An 8,103-nucleotide genomic window follows, 5' to 3' on the forward strand; every position below is an offset into this window, starting at 1 on the left:
GGCCTCTACAGGGTATTCAGACATACAGAACACACACACACACACACACACACACACACACACACACACACACACACACACACACACACACACACACACACACAAACAAGAAAAGTGAAGTCAGCAATACAAGAGGCAGGAAATGTCAAGTTTTATGCACCACCTAGATGCCAGCTCGCCCTCCCATAGTGATCTTGGGTACTGGACAGGAACTGGGGCACTGATGATTTCCTCTTGGCCCCCGCCCCCTCCACTCTCAACAGAGCAAGGCTTTTAAAACTTCCTGAAGCAGGTCATGCAAGGCCATCAAGGCCGCTTCAAAGTTGCTGTGTGATGTTCAAAATTTGGATACTTATAAACCCAATTCTTTACATGCAAACACATTCAGACTTTTGCAAAATTTTGCACACATCACAGTGTTAGTCCAAAGTGAACAGGACAAATAAGGAAATGGAGTATAATGAAGTCTCATTCCTGAAGTGTTTCAGTATATACGTTCATCAGCACTCACTTGGTTGTGAAAGGTCCCAAAAAGTGTATCAGACTATATTTGGTCATGTTCAATAGAAGCAAGAATAAGAACACAGTGCTAGATACTCTACAGTTCAAGCTGTCCCTTTGGGGATCAGCAATGTACTCTCATTAAAATCTTCTGCTTTGTTTTCACTGGTGGGTAAAATCTACAACGTAGTGGTGGAAATAACAGTGTTAGAAGTGTAACGGAGGTTATTGTTGGTGGTGGTTTAGTTGTTTGAGAATATTGCTGCCTATAGTAAATTACAAAAATACTGACAGCCGCCAGTGCTGCCCCTCAGCCTCCTAGTAGATGCACCTATTGTATCAATTTGAAAGTCCTAGGTGACTTTCTTCTCGTTGAGGTCAAAGTCACCGAGATTTGAACTTATCAAGATTTTTAGCAGACGCACTGACAATATCTCATCGCTTCATTTTTGCGTTATCGTATCCACAAAGTTGAGTATCAACACTGCTCAAACAACAATTGGCATCATGTCTCTTTATACTGACGTCGGGTGTCCACTGTAGACTTAATGCTCAGTGAAACACAAGTATTTTGGACAAAATTCACAGTCAGACTCAAACTTGGTAATTCTTTAGGTACTTTTTGGCTGCTCCTTTATTTCCAAATGAGTCGCCACACCAGCCGTTTGATTTGGCACAGACCTGAGGTTTGTGTATCCTCCCAAAGTTGAACTGGGGATGTGTCTAATAAAACACAATGAAGTGGAATCACATAACATGACTTTTCTGTGAAGTTGTAACAGGCTCTCCAACTCTACTCCCTCCTCATCGTTCCATGAATCCCGCTCCCACTCTTCTTCCTGCTCAAGCTTTCCTGCAACATCAATGGAGGCACCGCACTACACGGCCAAGAGTGCCTTTACGTTCAGAGGTGAACATTAACTTAATGGTTCAATTGCATGTGTTATAAAAGTTAATGAAGTTAAACATTTATGGAAATAAACCACTGCGAAAGTGCTGCAAAATTAACAGCTGCTCTTACGAGCAATAAAAACTGTTAAAGGGCCTGAAAGGGGCTCCGTTAAATACGTGATGAAATATGCGTTGTGGTCTGACTGAGCATGTTTAAAATGTCATGTCCTGTGATTTTATTTTATTTATTTATTTATTTTATTGCAGTATTTTTTTCACCATTAAAAGAGATCAGATTTTTGCTATTGGAAAAAAATCTCAAGTGTTTTGGTTAAAAACTAAATGCAGCGAAGAAGAACCGTGTAAAACTCACTATGAGTGTGTGTGTGTGTGTGTGTGTGTATATATATGAGTGCCGAGCGCACACGTGCGCGTGCGTGCCCGTGGACAGTGTGAAATATAGAACAGCCAAATATTGAATAATTCATGCTGAGCACAGACACCAACTATCATCAGTTTTAAATTGGAAATACTCGTTGACATGGCCTTGAAGGAAAAAAAAAAAAAAAAAAGAAAAATCATTCAGGGCACATTCCTTTTACGGGTCACATGACTGTGTTGTGTGTTCACTTTCTTAATAATCAAATGTCCAGATCCGATATAGAACGATTCCGTGCACGGAAAACAGACACAGGAACCAGGATAAAAATTCTTGGAAAGTGGCGCCTGTTGGCTGACAAAAGAAACTGTTTTGATAACATACAAAGGGGAAAAGCATGCAGATCGACTCTCTCACACACCCTTACACCCACGGGCAATATGCACTTGTATACACCGTCTGCCATGCGCACAAAAAAAAAAAAAAAAAAAATTCTGTGGACTATTTTTAACCACACACACCCATGTACATTCTTGCATAAGTTTGTCTGAACTGCAAATCCCATATGAGCTGACAGGTTGGCGCAGGGTGAGTGAGGAGCAGCACAGGACTTCAAATTGTAGCCATGGTTCAGTCAAAACAGGAGGTCAAAACAGGTCTTTCAGTTCACAGAAAAGGTGCCTTTGAGTCACATTTATTGTTGGCTCCGGTCACATTGTGTCTCTTGTTACAGCCGTGCTGTGAAAAGGTTGACTACATCTTGTGCAAGTTCTGTCCTTATCAAGCTCGTGTGGGCTCTGTGAAGCCATAGCAGTTATGTCACTAAAGTCAATGAAATTCCAGGAGTAACCAGGAGCCCCAGTAGTGACTTTATTAAATAGATCAGGTATCAGCTAACAATGACTGATAAAGATTAGATCTAGGCACTTAGATGCAAATCTAAGTGCGTCTAAGTCCCTGAATATGCAGATCTATGAAGTGACAAATTAAGGAAGTATGTGTTCAGGCCAAATTCAATTAAGTGATCACCTGACTTTAAGACAGTGTGCAGCAGAAGATTTCCAAAGCCCAAGGACTTTTTTTAGGTGGTAAAATATAATTTTCCAACAGACTGAGATTAAAGTCTTCCAACTTTCAAAACCACCAGTGTAGTCACTGAAATAGCCCACATATTTATCTGACAGGTGCTTAGCATAAGCAAATCTTCAATATTTTTTTTGTCAACCAATTTCCTTCCAGTGTTCCTCATGTTAGTTCCTGAAGCATAACTGTATAAAAAGTGCTGCTTCACTGAGAAGCACCTGAAACTGCCCGGCTCAGTCTTATCAAATCATCTGGACTTGAAGTAGGTGTCTAAACCTGTAAATGGCAGGTAAGAACCAAAGGCAATGTTAGTGGAAGTCTAATCAAGTCATTAGACTTGATTAGACTGTTGTATTAACTGTTGTATTAACACTTCATTTTCAAGTAGCTGTTTGAAGTAGTTGCTTTTCTGTGCATCATTATTGGATTTAAGTCAAGATTTCACAGCTGAGCTTATTACTCATCATGCATTTGTCACATAGTAGTTGGAAGTTGAAATATTAAATATAATGGTATAATTTAATAATTTAATAATTCATCTGTGGAAGGTCGCATGTACCTACAGTTGTCAAAACACATGCGCATGTATCCGACAACTAGGGCTGCTCAATTAATTGAATTTTAATCACGATTACGATCTGGGCTTTCATGATCATTAAAAATGATTGAGCCGATTATTAGCCCCTCCCTCATTTATCCGTGACACCTTAAAGGCCAGTCCGTGAAAATATTGTCGGCATAAACTGGTCCGTGGTGCAAAAAAGGTTGGAGACCGCTGATTAAGAGGACCCGAGGGAAGCTTGGAAGGCTAAGCAGAAGTTATTTGGAGAGGAGAGTGACTGCCATTGGTTGAAAAGAGAGGTAAAAAAAAAAAAAAAACTTCAGTGGTGTTGCACACTATTTTATATTATTTTTTAAATACATTGTTATTGTTAACCCTTTAAAGCCGGTCAGAGCAGCACGCTCCGTTTTGTGTAACTATTTTTAAATCCCTGTAGAACCTGAACCTGTAAGCTAGCGCAATAATTTGTTTTGCATATGAAACCGGAGGAGTTGTACTTACATCTTATGCCATCAGCTTGTCCTCGGTCACGGTTTCCTTCCGCATATAGCTTTGCAAAAATTGCATAAAAAGCGCTTGCAGGAACAAAAACATAATATTCCAGAAACACGCTTTGCCGATCCGATCAGCTGTTCGTAACACTTCCCACAGTGAAACAGAGGTCAGCGAGAACTATCGCATGTCCGCCATTTCCTGCCCAAAACCGGAAGTGACGTCATTTTTGCGGAAAATGTAGTTTTTTACTTGTAGGCCTTAAAAGCCTATACTGGTCATGTTTGACTTTTCTGAATAGTTTCTGGGATGCTTAGAACTCGAATTGCACTGCTGGAAATAGTTTATTTTGATGCACATGCTGTTTTCTTTGCAAATTTGCATCATAGGATTGTTTTTTCTTTTTTCCTGCAGTATATAAAAATTGGTGTATCTCCAAAATAAAACTATGAAGACACTCAAAATAAATTTCCTGTTGTTGTAAACTATTTTTTGCAACTTTTTTGTATTTAAAGTTTTGAGGGATAAACCTCTTAAATTTCTCCAAGTAGAAATATATGTAAAAAAACAAAACAAAAACGATTTTCAATTTTTTTGTAGTTTATTGCACTTTTTGCAATTAATGTAGTTACTATGGACTTAATGCATACATATTATTAAAATATGGGCTATAACAGTTGTATAGCAACTTGAAATGCTCCCACAAATGGCACTACAACATGTAAAAAAATAATATAAGCTCTGGCGGACTTGGTTCTATAGTAGGTCGAAAGGGTTAAATAAATATCGTCAAATAATTGAGATCTCAATTTCAGTGAAAATAATCGTGATTATCATTTTTGCCATAATCGAGCAGCCCTACCGACAACCACCATCAACAAAATGCAATTCTCTGGGAAACACTAGCATACCACAGAACAGCGGAACTTTCTTTTAGAGGCCCAGATGAACAGAATCAAAAGGCTTTGAAAGCATTTAAAACATTTCTTGATGAATTTGTGGTTCGAAAATGTGGATGCGGCTCCAGTTGAAAACCACTTCTTAATAGCAGACTCTTCTTGGTAGAAAGGATTAATAGACTGACAAGCCTGGAAATACCTCGCTGGGTCCATGTTAAAGTCCAATATGGGAGGAGGACAGGAATGAACACAAACAGTGGGAAACGGAGGAAGAAAAAAAATCAAGAAGGGAAACATTTGGGGAGCGATTTGGGGTTTCTGACATCAAATGCCAACCGCTGTTTAACCCAAGATGCCGTTCTGCATGGCATTCTCAGCCACATTCATGATCGCCAACCCTAAGTTTTAATTAAGTAAGGAGCTTCAAACGCGACGGAAACTCAAAAGACCCAAAAACAAGAGGGCAGAAATAGGCCTTCTCAGATGCACCCCTTGAAACTCGGATCTGACCAAAGAAAGAAAACAAACAGACCCATCCAGAACAAAGACATTATTGGTTGAAAGCCTATCATTATGCTGAGCATAGTCAGAAATGGGCATTTGGCTGAGCCTGAATGCCTGGGTTAATTGATCCCAGATGAACGGGCTGTCCTGGACTCATTGTCCTGCCCACAAGGGCAAGAGAGAGGGCACAGACGACAAATAATGCCTGTATTGATATTAAAGGTATTAGCTGCTGGAAAGAAGCGGAGAAGCAATGTCCTTTCAAAAGGGAAGTTTGTTGCAAGACCACGAAATCTATTTAACATGGTTTAAACACAGTTCAGAGACTAAATTACAAGCATGCAATTAACAAGGGACAAGGATTGGGTAGGCTGAAACCAACTGTGACTCCAGGGTCAAGTCACCTTGTTTAATGACAGGCACTCAAACAGGTAAGATAACAGCAGAGACAGATAGATGGTTCCCAAGTTGTTCCTCATCTTTGTTTAGATGTAGTAAAGTCTTACAAAAAAAAAAAACCCTACATGGAATGTTGGGGAAAAGAAAAATGCTTCACCTGTTTTCAGATCGCAGTATCTGAAGATCTCTGGCAGGGTGCTTTATTTCACAGGGGCAAGGTACACTGAGTGCATATTTCCATGTTTACTACAGTAAAATATTACTTAAAATCTGAAACAAACTTTAATACCATGTATCTCTAAAAGCTGAGATTTTTCAGCAGACAGGGCAACAAAACGCCCCAGGACAGTGTTAAGACAACAACTGCCAATGATGCAGGACATTTCAGGTGATATCTGAAACTGTTTATGACTCTGAGAATAGAAAACAAGATCAAAAGATAAGAGATAAGACAGCAGGTCATGGTTTATTGATACCGTTATCAAAAAAGAAAACGTTTGGAGAAAGGAAACAAGTCAAGATAAAGAGGACACAGAAGGTGAAGGTGAAGTTTTCACAGTCTTAATGTTAATCAGTGAACTAGACTAGCACAACACACGTGCACACCTGTTCCCTCTTGCTTGTTTGTTTCTTTTCTATTGTCTTTGCTGCACTTGAACTGACATCATCAGTATTTATCGTTTCGGTTTCCGTTTAGATTTGTGTACACTGTAAACACAGTTGTCCACACCTAAACTGAATTAGATTTTAAATGACATTCCCCTCATGTCTACCTTTTTATTTTTATTTTTGGATTCTATTCCAGTAGCTTTGCATGAATCAGATTTGATCCTTAGCGCATGTTGCTTGTCTTCGGAGCAGTTCAACTTTAAGCCAGCTTTTTTTTTTGCTTTTGCAAACAGAACATGGGAGGGGCTTCTGATGACCATATTAAAGATATCTTCTTTCACTTAGAGGTTTAAAGATCCAACAGTAGAAAAAAACTAAACATAAAAAAAATAAGAACAAACAAACAAACCTGAAAAATAGTTTGTCATAAAATAATAAAGTCAAGTTGAATGTAGCTAATCTAACTTGCTGTCTGTCTGAACAGCATGTTGAATGGTTGGCTAGCTTTGTGGCCATCTATAAACACATTTGTTTTCCTTTGTGGCCGGGCAGCATGTCTCAAGAACTTGTTCTGAGTCAGTAGTGCAACTGTAATTGTAAAGTTTTCTCACACAATTACACAAAGAGCCCATTGAAGACACTAATTCGGGCTGGGTGACACCAATAGAAGTTAACTTTCGCCCACATGGGTTAAAAATACTTAAACTTCAATGGAAAATAAATGCTGCATCTAGGAAGCCTGGAAGCTGACATTCTCTTGCAGTCTGAATGACAACTTTGTGTCACCACCCGTGTTCAGCCAAAGCTGTACGATTTATTGTCGCTTGGTTAGAGAAAAGTGAGTGACACTGTAGGATTTTATGGTCAACAATGACAGGCACATTCAGATCCTGCTGTCAGTCCTCCCAAAAATTGGAAGTTTACTTTACTTGTTTGGACCGACAGCTCTTATAGGGATAAAATCTATATTTCCACAAGTTTGAAGGCATTTTTGAGACTCAAAATGTGGTTTAAGTGTGAGGGTTACAGTTAGGTTATGGTTGGATTTAGGGTTAAGAAATCATTTGTAATGGTTAAGGTAAGCAACTAGGGAAAGTATTATGTCAATAAGATGTACTTTTAAGGAAGGAAGAAGAGAATTTAAAAGAATCATTGTGTAATTAATCTGAAGGAGGGACTGTGTTAGAGGACTGGAAGAAGAAAGGGTGCGCGGTGAGATGGCGTAGGACAGAAGGAGGAATTTGGTGAAAGATTCTTCACCCGAATGAGAAGAAAGCTGTGTGGGGAAACACTGCACCGCTTTGAGATTTTAATGTTCACAGAACATTACTGAGCACAGCAGCACCTTTGTCTGCTTCTGAATGGCTGGCTGACTTTTTAATTTCAAATCTGCTACTATTTGGCAGAACTTCTCGCTTTACAATTAAACTGTGCAATGTTACATTGACTCACAGATATTTTTATCTCAAAGTAAAACAGACAACACTAAAGACGACTACAACACTTTAAAAGACAAGTGAAACTCCTTCAAAAGAATCAAAATGAGGTCCAGTGTGAGCCGTGCCAGGTAAAGGTACCTCAGTGTGGCTACAGTCAATCTGTACCGTACGACACAGGTCTAAGGAATTTGGGTTTAGGTTTGATATCTGCAGACTTCTCCATAATAACAACTGAATGATGGGCCATAATGTAATCCTTCGCAATCTGTATCCTTGCTGTTATTTATATATAGAGCAGGGCGATATGGCCAAAAATATTTATCACGATATACATTTGAAAATTTG

General features: G+C 39.1%; 1 protein-coding gene across 8 annotated transcripts in view; it reads right to left on the bottom strand.

Annotated features, from left to right (window-relative positions):
* LOC102301272 (chloride channel protein 2) overlaps positions 1 to 8,103 on the bottom strand; it is a 177,711-nt gene that overhangs the window by 121,533 nt on the left and 48,075 nt on the right. The gene's annotated exons all lie outside the window — the stretch shown is intronic.

The sequence above is a fragment of the Haplochromis burtoni genome, unplaced genomic scaffold (genome assembly GCF_018398535.1).
Source record: "Haplochromis burtoni strain Fernald_Lab_line unplaced genomic scaffold, NCSU_Asbu1 Contig_255, whole genome shotgun sequence".
In the NCBI taxonomy this organism is placed as follows: Eukaryota; Metazoa; Chordata; class Actinopteri; order Cichliformes; family Cichlidae; genus Haplochromis; species Haplochromis burtoni.